Genomic DNA, 16348 nt, shown 5'->3' with positions numbered 1-16348 from the left:
CTCTCTTTGTGTATCATGTCTGCTTACTGTTAGGAGAGGTACCAAAATAATCAGGAGAACTCTCCTGGATGTCTTGCTGAATGTGTGAGTCATCAGGACACTTTGCCCACTGTGCCTTGGTGAGGAGGTCCTAGGTTCCAACCTCCTTCTGTCGCGTCCCTTCCTGCACCGTCTCCTGGTTAAGTGTTGGACAAGAGAGGAGACACATATCGTTGCTCAAGTGACTGATGCCCAGCTGGGCTGGAGGGGGTGGTCATCAGAATTCCCCTGTAATTGTCCGCGAAGGCTGAGCCCTTTCATGATCGATGGTGCTGGTTTCAGAATGAGGGTAGAAGTGAGGATGTTTCTGTTTCCCTGCGGACTTCTGTAAGAACTGGTGGAAGACTGTTAGAGAGAAATGTGGGGTTTCCGGAGTCAGAGATACAGGTTCCTGGGGCAGCTCTATATCCAGATGTATAATCTTGGATAGTTGCTTAACATTCTTGGCTTCAATTTTATCATCTTTGAAATTAGGGAGGGGTTTGCCCTGGATGATCTCCACCTTTACGTTGCTGCATCCTTCTGTGTTTCCCGGAGCTAGCCTGGCTTTTTGTCCATTTCCTACTGTTATCAGCTGCTGCCATGCAGCTACAGTAGTCCTGAGGTGCATGGACATAGCGGGTGATAGAATATATGGTAGGAACGGCAATGAACTGCAGATATAAAGCTGTCAGTTTTCCATTAGGCTCCATCGTAGTAAAATTGAGCTTTGTCTTCTCCATGTGTGCATATATTTATATTTAAAGCTGTCGTCATCATCATACCCAATTCCGACTTCATTAAATACCTAAAAGGAGGTCATGTGATGAGATAATCTCTCACACAGGAGGGCTTGGTCCCCTAGAGACATGCTTAAAGGGTAGTGATGGAGGAATTTGAATAAAAAGGAGGGAAGTGACATCATCCCTGCCACACCAGGGGGCGGCTCAGGGAGACCCACTGCCTGCTGTCTCTCCCGAGGGTGGACATTTTGGAATCTCCAAGTTTTATTCTGTAATATCCTTGCACTCGGCTTGGCCTCCAGTGGTGTGAAATTCCAAGACCGCAGGCTGTGTAATTAACGTTATACCTGAAAAGTCGCTGCTCTGTAGAGCTCAGGTCCCTGCCATTGCTTCAGGCAGCTCGGGGGCCAGGCCTGCCCACATGGAGCAGAATGGCCAGGAGACCGTTCCAAGGCCCCCGCGGCCCGTCCCCCTGCCAGGCCCAGCGCCCGCAGGCTGCATCAGGAATGCGGCTGAGGCATACCTTTGTCCTGTGGTTGCTTTAATTGCAGTGAAAAGAGCTCATTGAAAGCACTGCTCCAAGAAGGAGGGCCATCTCCATCAGGATTTCACGGGCAGGACTGTTTCTATTTTCAGAAGCAACTCTCTGTCTCACTGGAAATCTTTCTCCCTTGCTCACTCCCTGTCTGCTGCATAAAAATCCTCCACACAGTGATGGTTAAAAACATCAATTAACTCTAAAACAATTATTATTTTTTGAAATGCCATTTTATAAATGTAATAACACGACACAATAATCCAGGGTTATTTAACAGAGCATTTACCCTGAAAACAGTCATTACGCTTTAAACGCAGTAGACTCTAGAAGCCTCTTAACATTAGATGGCAAGTGAGGCAGAAGCAATGTTGTCACAAACGCCACATCTGCTGCATACATTAGTGCGAGAAGGCTGGCGATGGCCCTGCCCACTGGCCGCCATCTCCCTGGCATTCCTTGGGCCCCAAGGCTTTCCTGTCCCCAGTGACAATAGGCAACCCTGATGTGACAAGCTGACGGTTGAAAGGAATGTCCTGTGAAGCAGTTCCCTCCTAGGGTCACCCCTCACTGTCCCACGAGGGATTGAAGTGGGACTAGGTCGTCAGCAGGGAGGCGCTTCCTGCGAATTCCGTGGAACAGACGTTGGTCGGCAATGATGGAGGGCTGGTGACCTTGCTGCCAGATGTCCTGAGGGGTTACAGGGATGATGCTATATCCATTAACCTTTGGGGTGCAGAGGTGCAGATACTCTGCTGGCCCAATACTCTTCTTTCTTAACACATGCCTCCTCCTAGATTTTTTTTTTTTAATTTATGTTTTGGCTGTGTTGGGTCTTTGTTGCTGCATGCGGGCCCTCTCCAGTTGCAGCGAGCAGGGGCCACTCTTCATTGTGGTGGGCGGGCTTCTCATTGCAGTGACTTCTCCCGTGGAGCATGGGCTCTAGGCGCACGGGCTTCAGTAGCTGTGGCTCGCGGGCTCAGTAGTTGTGGCTCGCGGGCTCTAGTGCGCAGGCTCAGTAGTTTTGGCGCACGGGCTTAGTTGCTCCGCGGCATGTGGGATCTTCCCGGACCAGGGCTCGAACCCGTGTCCTCTGCAGGCGGATTGGCAGGCAGATTCTTAACCACTGCGTCATCAGGGAAGCCCCTCCTCCTAGATTTTTAACTAAACCTGAACTTCACTTCTATTTTGGACCTAAAGAACACAGGGAAGGGCTTTGACCTCCATGAAGTTTCTGTGACACTCAGCACTTGGGGTCTAGGGTGGCACCCAGAATCGTTAACAAACTGGCTGTTTCTTAAAAAGCACAGGTGTGTGAGAGGTGGGGAGACGTGCCCCCAAGTAGGGCTCTCTGCTGTGATAGGTCGCATGGTACAGCCGGGAGGGGCTCCAAAGGGTTTCAGCTAAAGGGGTGCGTGTCTGGACTCTGGTGTGTGGCTGCCAGGCGTCTTGCACGACCTTTCTCTCGCTGAGGCGAGTTTGCTCTTTTGAAGAACGTCTTACGGTGACACCAGCGTGATATTCTAATGGGGTGATGGGCTCAGGAAACCCGCGATTCCCGTGGCAGGGAGTGCGTGAGGCTGGGATTCTGCAGGTTGGCCCCCATGGTGGGCGTCAGGCACCAGGCCTCTTCCCTCCTGAGGCTGACCTTTCTTAGCTGTGTCCCCAAAGTGTGATGTCTAGACCGTCCAAGCAGATCCTGGTCTAAGAGGCTCCACTATCTTCGTTTATTGATATGAATGTGCAAAATGAGGTGCAATGTTACTGTATGTACAGAGCAATGAGTTAAGTCTTTCAAACTCAGAGCAGCATCCTGTGTCTGTGTTACAGTAAAGAAAACAGACTGGCTGGTGGGACTGGATGGGACTGTGGTCAAACGAGGGACGGTGAGCACACTGGTCATTGTGACCCTCAGTCTACGTAAACTGAACCACCACAGGGGCTTTTATTGAAGAGTCTAGAAGGCTGACGGGGAAACCTTGGGAGAAGGGCTACAAGCATAGACTTTTACAGCGAGAATGAAACTGCGATTCGTATACACTTAGTTTTTTGAACTCTGAAATAATGTATATACAAGGGCCCAGAGGGGTCAAGTGACTTTCCTAAGGTTAAACAGCTAATTAGTGTCAGGGAGCCCCAGATGTGTGTGGGGCTTCTGGCCTCAGGCTGCGTGTGTGTGTGTCTGTCTCTGTGTGTGTGTGTCTGTGTAACTGTATGTTTCTTGGGAGAGGGTTACTTTCTTTCATTTTGGTTTTTGGTAACACCAGGCCCCTCTTGTCATCTCCTGGTTACATTTGAAGGACAGGCCTCCATCCTCTTTCTAAAAGTCCTCTTAATTTTCCTCCCATGGTTGCTTTTTTTTTTTTTACTTACTTAATTATTTATTTGTGTTTCCCTGTATTGCTGTTTTATTTTTTTTAATTTTTATTTTATATTGGAGCATAGTTGATGAACAATGCTGTGTTAGTGTCAGGTGTACAGCAAAGCCATTCAGTTCTACATATATATGTAGCTATTCTTGTTCAGATTCTTTTCCCATTTAGGTTGTTACAGGATATTTTCGTTGCTCTTTTTGTCACCACTGCTGAGGGCTGTAACCGCCAGCCTCTTTTTGGAAAATAGCTAATCCTGGTATCAGAACCTTGACCACAGAAGATTTCAAGAGAAACTTAAAGTTCCACACAAAATAGCTTCTAGGAGCACTGCGTGTTTTGGAACTTATTTCTTCAAGCTTGTTTTTTCACTGGTTCATTGGTTCATTCCACATCTTTTAGCTGCCTCCCGTGGGCCAGCAGACGTGCTGGGAACGGAAATACTAAGGGAACTCAGACGAGGCCTCCACACGCAGGGGTGTCACAGTTTAACGGGAGAGGCAGCCACGTAAACTACTGATTAGGCTGCAGTGTGCTGCTGGTGTAGTGAAGAAATAGGCAGAGAGCAGCCGGAGTGTGTCCGGGCCAGTGGTTTATTCTGCCAGGGTCGGGGCAGGGCTAAGGCAGGAGGTCCTTTGGGGAGATCACGCAGATGGAGTCAGAGTTACAAGAAGTTGAATTTCTTGACAAGGAACACAGCGGCAGGAAGAGCATTCCAGGAAAAGGTAGCAGCAGAAGGAAATACATAACAGGAAGGAAAACCCACAGGATGACCCGAGAATGGGAAAATGCTTTCACTGGTTAGAGAGGGTAATAAAATACGGAACTAAAAGCATGTCGGGATCGTATTGCAAAAGGAACCACATGCCCCTGTGGACAGCCAGTGACGTGAATAGAGAACAGCTCTTGAAGTAAAATGGGTGGCAGTTCCTAAGACATGTCAGAGGCCTGTGAGATGATAAACAGGAAAATCTGGTTGGTAGGAGACCATTGTACTCCGGATGGATTTTTTTTTAAAAAATTGTGTTGGAGTATAGGTGATTTGCAATGTTGTGTTAAGTTTCAGGTGTACAGCAAAGTGAATCAGTTATACGTATACATGTATCCACGCTTCTTTAGATCCTTTTCCCATATAGGCCATTACAGAGTACTGAGTCGAGTTCCCTGTGCTCTACAGTAGGTCCTCATTAGTTATCTGTTTTATATACAGTAGCGTATGTGTCAATCCCAATGGCTGGGATGGGAAATGGTCATTAGTTCTAGGAAGGAGCCATATTCAAGGTGTCATATATAGAACTGTTATTGTCGTTATTGCTTAAGTAGATGTGAGTATCTTTTAACATCCTGTCCATTTGCTTCAGTCCTCACTCCTCCCTATTGCATGATGCCAGTCTCACTCTGGCTCCTGGGTTTCAACCAAGGAGATTTTAGTGTGGATGCCTAGGAAAGCAATCTTTGCCACCACAAGAGGCATTTATAAAGGAGGCAGCATGCTCCTTTCTGGAAATATCTGGCTCAGTTTTTAGCCTTCCCCGAGTCCTCCCAGCCTTATAACCAGGGCCCTGCCTGACCGTCTTTACTGTAGACTCACCGACCTTTGTGATGGTGTTTGGAGGCTAGTGCTTGCCCCTCAAGGGCTGCTTCCTGAAGCGATTTCTAATGGTACATGAGCCTGATGCAATGGTATTCCTTCCCCTCGTCCTGTGCTACCACCGAACAAAGCACTCACGTCACCCAGACTGGACTGCAGCAACACAGAGACCCCCAGGAAGCCGTGCGCTGAGGCAGGCTTTCCTAGAAAGCACTTTCGGGGCTGCACTTGGGGGAACCACGACCCCAAGGCTGACTGAACACAGAGCCTAAAGATAAAACAAAATAGCTTTATTTAAAGATTTATTTAAGATGTTTTAAAAATTCAGTAGAACATACATTTTTAATACTGATTGATATTATTGCAAAGCATTCTAATGCAAGTCTGCCCTACGGGCCCTTGCAGGCTACATGGACAGCATATCTCTTTTCATTGCCTAACGTGAGTCATATTTCATCCATGGATGGATTTGGTGATGAAAGGTGCCCCTGCTGTGGGAGGGGCAGAGGGAAAGATCGTGTGGAAAGGCAGCAGGAAGGAGAAAGAGTGGAACAGTGGTGTGAAAATGTCACGCTGTAGGTCGCATTGCAAGAACCCTCCCCAAATACAGAGGCCCCTCTCTGAGACACATCTTGTAGTTGAGAAAACGTGTGCCCTCGAGGAGCTGTTGAAGCCTGTGAGTGCTTTCATCAAAGCATACTTCCCTTCCATTGAGCACCGGCTCTGTCCCAGGCGACGACTTCCTGCTTTTACACACATTGATTGATTGAATTCTCAAAACAACCGTGATATTATTCCCATCATACAGGTGTCACAAATAAGGCTTAGAAACATTTGCTAGCTTATCCAAGCTTATATTACAAGAAAGTGCTGGAACTAGGATTTATCAAAAGTCATTTTGACCCAAGGACGCACTTATTTTTTTTTAACCTCGAGGTTATCTTGCCTCTATTCAAGTCTTCCTAAAACAAAATCAGTCTCCTATTTTTTTTCTGTGTTCTCCCACTGTACCTTTATATATATACATACACACACATTTTTATTGGAGTACAGTTGATTTCCAGTGTTGTGTTAGTTTCAGGTGTACAGCAAAGTGTATCAGTTATACATACACGTGTATCCATTCTGTTTTAGATTCTTTCCCATATAGGCCATGACAGAGCACTGAGTAGAGTTCCCTGTGCTCTACAGTAGGGCCTCAGTAGCAGTCTCCTCATTTTGCATCACGAAGGTCCGTATGTCTCATTGATCCTCAACCTTCCATCTCTGGAAGCTATTTACATAGCATGATGGTTAAACTTTGGGCTTAGGAGTCCAGTCCCAGCTCTGCCCTGGGCTCTGTGAGACACTGGGCAAGTTAGAGCATGTCTCTGGGCCTCAAGGATTATAAACTGGGTGTGGCATTATCACTGGCTCCGTAGCAGTGTTGTTAAAACTAGGAGAAATGGGCCACCTAGCACTCACCCGGTGCAAAGCAGCACGGCTCAGTAAATGCACATGAAGCCGTAGCTGAAGTTCTGAACAGGAAGGGAACCGGCTTGATACAGCACATGCCCTGTGTTTCTGAATGCACCTGGAGCTCTGTCGGGTCTCCAGAAAGCTTTGTCTGATTGTTGAACCTTTTGGCAAACTCAGTCTAAGTTTTAGGTCCACAGAAAAACTCCAAAGAAATTTGCCACCTCCGAAGGGGTTTCATTAGACAAGTTTCCCGCACGCAGCTCTAATTGCCGGCACTTAGATGGCCCAGGGGAGCAGCCTGCTAAGTGGGTCAGGGTCCTCGGAGTCGTGCCAGCTGTGTGCGGGCAGCTGCCGCCCAGGGGTCTGCGGCTCCCGAGTGCACAGCCTGCTGCGGGCTTTTGTGGTATTTCTTGCTTTTGAATTTATAGAACCATTAGCCTGCGATCCAAGCAAAACACCCAGTGTTAATAGCTTAGGCAGTAGGTGGTTCCACAACAATTTCAAAAACTAGAAGCAATAGTAAGTTCCTAGAGGAGCAGCAGTTGTTTGGAAATAATTCTCCAAATTGCCTTTATCTCACAGTGGTCTGAGGTCACAGATTCAAGAGCAATGAGAACGCTATTCAATTAGACCCCTTGATCAAAAGAGATCTATCAGGATGACATTCCATCTGAAGCATCAGTTGGGATGGAGAAATCATTTAGCTGTGGCTGTTGTTAGTCAGGTTTTTTATTATTATTTCACCATTGGTTGGAGTCAGGGAGCTGGCTGTGGAATGCTGGGCAGTTCAAGGCATTTGTCACTCAATCCAATAGAAATGCATCCTCCTTGGTCAGATGTCCGTGATGTATTAATGGCCAAATGGCTGAAAAATGTTTCCCGAATGCGTGGGTAGGTAGATTTCTGCTGGGCTCAGCTGTCCAAGATTTTGTCCAACTGTGTGTGGCCCCACCTCTTCTCCCTTCTCCTCTCTCCCCACCCTGTTCAGGAGGCCCAATCTGTGTTTGCCAGCCCAGGGCAGGACTTCCAAGGCTCACTGGGCTATACTGGCCCCTGGTCCAGTCACCTAGGATTATAGATTGGCGTTGGAGTGTTATAAGATACTATATTTCCTGAAGCCACACAACCAATTTCTGATTTCAGATGGAGGATACCATCTATCAGAGACACATCTTTGAGCTGCAGTTCAACACCGCTTTCATTAACCACTGCCACTGGAAACTACACACACACACACACACACACGCACGCACGCACGCACGCACGCACACCCTCTGTGTCCCTTCCATCACAGAAGGAGGAGGTAGAGTAGCAGTGATGGAGAGGTGAGGAACGCTGTCTCTAAGCTGTTTCCTGATTCACTGCGGTAACGTTCCATTATTTTCATCTTGGCTGGGAGAGCAATGATGGGTTGACCTTAAAGCCCCAGTTTATCCCTTACCTCCTCTCTTATTTTTCTCAATAGTAAGAAATCATCACTCATTTTGAAATAAAATGTCCGTGGTGCTGGGCAGTGTGTCTGAAATGCCTAAAATTCTTAGAGCTGGAAAATGCATTTGCAGTCTGTTTTGGGAGTCCATCTAGCTGGAGAGAACTGTGGCCCGGAGACCAAGGGCACTCTGGTGTTGACGGCCAGGCCTACCTCTGACCCAGGGTGTGTTTTCTAGCCGGTTCTTCTTTCCACCGCTGACACTGCCTTTGAGAAGCCACATATCATTTGACTGCAATGTCAGGCTGCTTAGAGTATTCGATAAATAAGAAGAGGGAACTGACAGCTACTCAGTGTAGTTACAGAGATCAGCCCGGTCTAGTTTGCCGTGTAAACGTGGTCTAAAGAGAGCCTGTTCTCTAGTCACATGTGAAACGTCTGATGACTGGGCTTCTCTTTGCAGCCCAATAAAATGTCTATTATCTGTTTGCAAATTCCTGTTTTCTTCCCCCTGCCCTGGGTGAGAGCCTTTGCCTGGTCCTCTGATCTCTGCATCTTGCTTCATTCCTGCATCGCAGCAGCTGAGCAGCTGAGTCACAGGAATGGCCCCGGTGCCCACCCCCCCCCCACCCACCCCCCCCCCGCCACAAGTGCCAGCCACTCTGCAAAGCGCTCACACGGAGCTTCTCACCCACACAGGCCCTCGTGAAGAAATCCTTTAGTTTGTACTTCCTACCAGCCAGTTGAGCTGTTAACCAGCTCCTTCCCCAGCCCTGGCTTCTTAGCCTGATCCCCTCTAGGACAACTGCTTCTCTTCTGATTCAGTTTACAGTGAAGAAGGCTCACAGATATTGGGGCTGCAGCTGTGACTGAACGCTTCCTCTGAGCTGGCGTCCCAGTTGACGGCTTTCCATCGGAAATGAACATTTAAAAGTATCCTCACTTATATAAGTCATACATAAAGTTGCCCCAGACTGGAGCAAAAAAGGATTACACAATGCCCATGATACTTACACAAGGGGGAGAGGTTAGTCTTCATGCTGGAGATTCTTTTTCCAAGAGAATTCAATAGTGGGTTCCTTGAAATACCAAGATTCCCTTGTGAACTCAAAGTATGATTCGGTTTGCACGTGTTTTTCAGGAACACATCTGTCCCGTGTATATCAAGCTGCATTTGAATAATCCACTGCCCTCCCGAAAACTGTCGTTTCTTTTTCTTTTTTGTCTCTTCCTCTTTTCGCTTTCTCTGCTCCTGACGGCTCTTCTGCTGTCACAGAGAAATAGGAAGGCAAGGTAGAAACTGAGGATGCACAGTGCCCATCACTGAGAAAGGCTTTCCTGGGGAAAATGGAGTCAGTGTCGTGTAGTAGTGGGGAGTCTGCATGCCAGACGTGTTGCCCTTGTTTCAAACCATGGCTACTGCTACCTTACCACCTGGCTCCATGCCATTACGTGTGTTTATTTTGCAGAGAAATAAGGTCATCTCACCTCTGTTGAGAGTCTGTTACATGACAAGCACTAAGCTGGGCTATTTGAATATAGTATTTTATTTAGGCCTTAAAATAGCTCTGTGAAATTTTCCTCTCATATATTTTAGAAAACTGAGGCTCAGAGAAGCAAAATGAATGTACTCAGTCATTTATTTACAGTACTTTAATAAGACATTGTGTTGTTCATTTACTTGGGTGAGGTTTCCGTTGTTTACCTCACATTCGTTTTACTTCCTCTGTGTCTCATATACTGTGCTGTCCGCTGGGCGGGCGATAAGGATCTCCAAGGACTGAAGACGGACTTTAAGCATTCACACAGACCAAGGTGGACTTGCAGTGGCACAGGTGGATCCAGTGGAGAGGGACCTGGTGCTAGGGGAGAGGGATTTGAGAGGAAGACTTGGCCTAGTTAGGGATGCTAGGAGAAGATCCCTTCAACACAGAGCTGGAGGAGGTGGAGCTAATTTGTCTCGGGATGGCTTTCTACAGGAGAAATAGAACGTGCAGCAGGGCATAAAGCAGGCAGTATAGATGCAGCAGAGGACAGGTAGACCATGGCACGTGTGATGGGCATACTTCAGAGCTTCAATGAGTAGGAGTAGGGTAGGGGTAAGGTTGATTTCTTTACAGATCATTCTGATGCAGTGTGGAGAATCGGTGTGAGGGGGCCTGACTGCACCTGGGGACACCTTTGGGACGCAATGCCAATGTTTGGTTGAGAGATGATGTTGGCGTAGACTAGAGTAATGGGGAGAGAGAGAGAGTTTTGAGCACTTTGGAGGTAAAGATCAGTAAGACTTCGGAGTAGACCAGATACCAGAGAGGATGAAAAGGGAGACATCAAAACTAACACCCAGTGTTTCAACTGCCTATTGAATGGCTCGTGGCCATTCACTGAAATAGCACAGAAGTAAGACCCAGTAGGGGGAGAACATCGCGAGCCTGTCATGAGCTTCCTGGGACATGGCTACTTCGAATCGTTGCTTCAAGGCAAGCAAGGCCTGTGGTCTGCTGGTCAGAAGTGGTGAGGGACGTGTGCGTGGATGGAAGAGCTCGTCGGAGGAGAAGGGAGAAATTAAGGACACAAGAGTGCCTTGGACAGAGCCTGGTAGAGCTTTGGTGCTTAGTGGCTTGAGATTTGATGAAAGAAAGGCAAGGATCAACCAGAAAATATACAGGAAAGCCAGACTCCTCATAGATGAGAGAAGCCTGAGAAAGACTGTTTCAAGAAGGAGAAAACTGTTCAAAGAACCAAATGCTTGCTGGTAAGTAGAGACCAAAGACCTATTGGATTTAATAACATCACTGGTGACGTTAATGAAAAGTATTTCAGTCCAAGATGAGACTGGAACTTAGATTTGAATAAATGGAACACCAAGTGGCAGGTGGAAAAATGGAGACAGGAAACAGACCGTTCTTATGAAACACTCGACTGTTTATGTTAGGGGAACCGCTGACTGAAACCGCGCGTCCTGGCCAGGCTCCGCAGTAACCATTTGCATGAGTTATCTTACGACAGGAGGTCCTGGTAAGGAACGCAGAACTAACAAGCTACCACCAACCGGAAGAATTCGGGAAAGGTCAAAAGGAGAGAGGAGAGGCCAGTCCGTAAGTCCTGCCCACCTCCCAGAATCCTCGCTGGAATGCATCTTGGCTGAGTGACGCGTGTGCCACCAGGAAGGACCCTGAGTCAGAATGATTGGCCAGAGACAAACTGGAAACGAATCCCACCACCGTCAACCCTGAGACTGCAAGCCACGTGGCAGAGCAGCCCTCCTGGGTTCCCTTACCCCGCTGCGCTCCGCCCGGCCGCCCCTTCCCAATAAACTGTCTTGCTTCGGCAGCACGTGTGTCTCCTCGAACAAGTCATTTTCAAGTGTTAGACCAGAGCCCACTCTCGGGCCCTGGAAGGGGTCCCCCTTCCTGCAACATTTAGAGGAGGAAAGAACAGAACTCTGATGGAGAGAATATGAATAGGGGACCACGTTGTTGTTGTAATTGTTGTGTGTGTGATAAACACAAAGACCTTATTACCTTCTAGACACTTGCAAGTTAATGGAGAAAGCCAGGCACAGAAACAAGTGTGTCACACTTTGATAAATGGGGGTATGTAAAGGTGGCCTCTCGCTGTGCCTGGAGTGTATGGAGCCAGGAGGCAGGACACAGGCTGCAGCGTCTTTGGAAACTGTGGTTTATCATGGGATTTTCTTTCAGTTTTGACTGAGGCCCCAAAGCAATGCGTGCCAGCTCTGTTCATCCTGCAAAGCGAGGTGCTGGACTTGTGGCAGTGCTTGCAAAAGAGTTGACTAAGCCAGTGTAAAACTGGCTTTACAGTCTTGCTAACGGCTCACCTCTAGCCTCTGAAAGCTAGACCTTGGTGAAGAGAGAGCTGAGAATTAGGGAGATGTCTTGTGGCTTCTCTGACAGAGAGCTCATGGGGGTTTGTGAGTTGCACCCTTCCCCGGGGGAGGTGTTGTGGAAAGTACTTTTCTCACCTCAAGATAGAGCACCTGCAAAGAAGCCACACACAAAGCTCGATGGTCCCAGAGGACCAAACAGGAACACAGGTCCCTAGCTGGATGAGTCCTCCGTGGCAACAGATAATAGGCTGCATTTGGGGGGTAACTGCCCTCCTAGCAGTGGTGGTTCAAAGGTCTGTGTTTCCTGAGCATGGTATATGAGCTATGCTAAAATGCTTAAGTCTGGAGTTTTTCCTAGATCCTGTCCAAGGGGATGGCCACATGATTCAGTACTTCAAAAAAAAATAAAGGTCCAGAAGTAGCCAGTGGAATTAGCCAACACGATCGGTGATCTTAAGAAGAGTGGATTAGTGGGGTGGTTTGTTGATGGCAGAAGAGTGAAATGTGAGTGCACATTGAGGAATTGTATGCACTGGGTGAGGGCAACCTTTCACAGAAGTGGGGAAAAGGAGAGAGGTACATGATGTCAGCTACAGGAAAGGTTTTTTGTTTGTTTGTTTTGTTCTGTTTTATTTTCAAGAATGTAAAACTTAGAGTGTAACCCAGATAAGGTTGGGTTTTCTTGCCTCCAGTTTATGCCCTGCCCTTATATTATATCCCATCTAAATAAACGGCGGTCCTGCCAAAACAATAACATGTATCAGTATTATTGAAAAGCAAATGAATCTTTACTTTTGAAAACCAGAAAGGGCGCCTCTCTTTATGACACACGTCAAAGTATCTTAATTTTTTCCACATTTCTCTTAATATCTTCCATGCCCAGTATCTGTTCCTCACCCCAAACAGCTTCCTCTTCTTCTCAACCAGGTCAGAATAAGATCTTGATTCTCCACTCTCCTCCGTATGCCGTTAGGATCTAGTCTGTTCTTCCGCAAGGGGAATCTGCCTTTTCCACTGTAAATTTAGCTCTTTCTAGCCTCTCCACCTCTTCAGCTTCCTTTCAGCCCATTACTACTCCATGGAATGATGGATCCTTTGTGGGTGATGATCTGGTGACAAATGCTCCTACCTCTTAGGGGGGATGGAGGAGAAGCCTTGAACATCTGTGTTTTATTAGATTTGCTTTGGACATAAGCAGATAGGCAAATCTGTGTTTTTAGAGTTGCTTTGGATGTAAATATTCTTAAATGTTGCTGGAAAAGAGTCAGAGGAGATGGCACTAGCAGGGTTGATACAGCAGGTCCTTGAGAAGAAGGAAGGTTTGACTCAAAACATGGATGAAGATGAGAGGAGGACCCTCAAACAGGAGGAGGACACTTCCTTCATTGCAGCAGGGATGGCAGCTGGAGGGGCGGGGAGGGACAGAGAGAAGATCTTTGCAGGTCAAAGTTGAAGAGTCTGGATTATAAGGGACTTTCTTTCACACAGCTGATTTACTCATCTAGCTAATAAAAGTTGTGAAGACGATGTTTGAACCGAATTAGTGGAAATAAGATTTTACCCCAAATAGTCATTCATTCATTCATTCATTTTTTTATTACTTCAGCAAATTTTCATTGAGCACCTTACTCTGTTCCAGGCCATGTTCTAGACACCAGAGGCATAAAAGTAAATAAGAGTGACAAAGTCTCTGCTTTCATGGAGCTCATAGCCTCTGAGTATGGGGTAGAAGGAGACCACTTGCCCATAAACAAAGTCGGTTTTAATAGTGGTGCACATTTTAAGGGAAATAATACAAGGTGATGGGAGGAGAGAGGTCATGGTGGGAATGAGAGCAGGTTAGTTAGCTCCTGTGTCAGAGAACATCTCCCTGAGATGATATATGAGCTCAGATCTGAGCTAGAAGAGGAATATCCACCATTTCTGTGCCCCTAAGATGTAAAGACAATTGTCCTTGAAGCTGACAGTTGAACCAAGAGGCCTAGACGCTTTGGGAAACTAAAATAATTTTGATAACACAGACTTCCCAAAAAGTAACCAACAGACACCTAGAACTACCTTACCTGATTCATTTAAATGTTCTAAATTATGTATGCTGATTTCTCTTAAGACACTTAACTTTGGATGTTGCTTATAAATTGCATAATCCTACCAAGTGGGGCAAAACACAGGTAATATTACGCTGCCTTGTCTTTAGAGAGAAGGTGAGGGGTGGAGATGTAAAGAACGTTAGTATTATGCTGAGATGATCACCAAGTTCTGAATCCATCTTTCCTGTGTCTTATCCTAGGGACATTTTTCTTTCTTATTTTTAAGTCATTGTGTCTTGCCCTTTTGTATGCATCTTTTCTAACCCCCTTAAATTCTTTAGGGTAAAAAATTGTGTGTGTAAATAAATAAATAGCATACGCTAGAAACTCAACTGTCTTTCTCTTCTGCCTCTTCACTTCTGTGATCTCCAAATACTGATGTGGAGGTCTGCATCTATCCTGTTGAATTAAAATGAAAGAACCATGGCTTTCTAAAAGGTTGACTCTTTTGTAACTTGATTTCCCCAGAAGCTGAGCGTGAGATTGGAAGGATGAAGAAAGGTGTTGTTAGTAGAGATGGTTCTAGCATTATAGGACTTCTTTGAAGTGCAAGATAAAATACTTTAATCAAAACTCAGATGCTTCCAAGAATACCGCTGACTTTAGAATTTCCTTAAGATAGATTTCAGAGCATTAAAATTTTTAGATTATAAAATAAAGAGGGGGTATAAGGTAGAAAAAAATAATACAAAAGCCCTCAAAGATAAAAATATTGCCTTGTTAATGAGGATGGAAACTTCATCCAGAATCCCTTGCCTAAAATGTGAAATTTCAGGTTTTGCCAGTCTGAAATAAAAAAAAAAAAAAAAAAAAGTCCATTTCTGCCTATTAAAATGGTATGTAGCTCAGTGTCTACTCCCATTTTGCATACATGAGGTGAGACTTTTTCTTTCTCTTTTCTTTTTTTTTTTTTTTTTTTTTTTGCGGTACGCGGGCCTCTCACTGCCGTGGCCTCTCCCGTTGCGGAGCGCAGGCTCAGTGGCCATGGCTCACGGGCCCAGCTGCTCCACAGCATGTGGGATCTTCCCGGACCGGGGCATGAACCCGCGTCCCCTGCATTGGCAGGCAGACTCTCAACCACTGCGCCACCAGGGAAGCCCGAGGCTAGACTTTTGACTTATGCCTGCAGTTTCTACCAGCATCATATTAGGCCTCTATTTATGTATTCAGATGAGCCTCATCCCCATCTTAATTGAAGTGTGGCATCTTAAAGGTTCCCTACAAGACTGCCACCCCCTCTAAGCTCCAGCAGAGCAGAAAGTAACCATGGAGTTGGAGGGCAAATGTATTGATGACAAAATGTAATAATGCCCATTACATCCTGGTCACTGGCTACAGGAAGGAAACTTCTCTCCTAGGAAACATCAGGAAAGAAAACCTACGAGTTTTCCTCTGCCCTTCGCTATTGATCACTTGAACCTTTCAGTAACCACATGTTCCTAATGAGAAGGGGGCTGCTGGCACAGATCCCAGGGTCCTCAGCTGGAAGGTGATGGTGGTGGTGGAGCTTCGTCACCATCCTGGGTACAGATTTAAGCCTCTTCTCGTGGAGTCAGAAGCACCTGCTTGCTGAGCATCTAAAGGTAGTGCCAGATGGACATTTCACAACAGGCCACCTTCTCGTCCTTGACCATCCTGGGGAGGAGGGTGCGGGGGTTAGAACTCAAGGGCATCAAGAGCTAGCATCGCTGCAACCTCCTCCTTTGCCCAGAACTTAATGTGAATCATCTTGAATGGATAGCTTTCTTCATTTGTCCACCCTTGAGGATTTCTCTGAAATGGTGCTTAAAGATGGAGTCCTGAGGCAGACAGGGAGATGGTCTCCACAGACCCCCTGCAACCACCTTCTTTCGTTCTTATATTGTCATCCTCCCTTCGTGCCTGGACATACTTCCTGAAAAGCCCTCGCTAGCTGCCAGGTGCCCTACAAACCGTGGCACTGCTCTCGGATAAAGAAGTAAAATGTATGATTTCTAAGAGTTTAGGACTGATTTGTCCTTTTCATCTATTCTGACATGATTTAATGTTCCAGAACTTGTAAAGGGAACAGATTTTTTTCTTTTTTTTTTTTTGTTGTAAAATTTGTGAATAATTTATCAAGTAACTGCAAGAGCTGCAGCTTTAAATTATTAAAATGCATTTTGGTTTTGAAAGAAGACATTAGAGAGGTTTGCCTTGGCCCGTGCTTATGCCTCTGTGCAGCAGCGAGAGACTCCAAATTCAAGGAATGCTAAGGTGATTTTCAGTGATTTATGGGGTGAC

The 16348-nt window shown here is 46.4% G+C and overlaps 1 protein-coding gene across 4 annotated transcripts in view; it reads left to right on the top strand.

The window, feature by feature from the left end:
* Positions 1–16348, top strand: part of OPCML (opioid binding protein/cell adhesion molecule like) — a 506338-nt gene that overhangs the window by 29696 nt on the left and 460294 nt on the right. The window lies entirely within an intron of this gene.

Source organism: Stenella coeruleoalba, assembly GCF_951394435.1.
Source record: "Stenella coeruleoalba genome assembly, chromosome: 8".
Taxonomy (NCBI): domain Eukaryota; kingdom Metazoa; phylum Chordata; class Mammalia; order Artiodactyla; family Delphinidae; genus Stenella; species Stenella coeruleoalba.
This window is presented reverse-complemented; position numbering and strand designations above follow the sequence as displayed.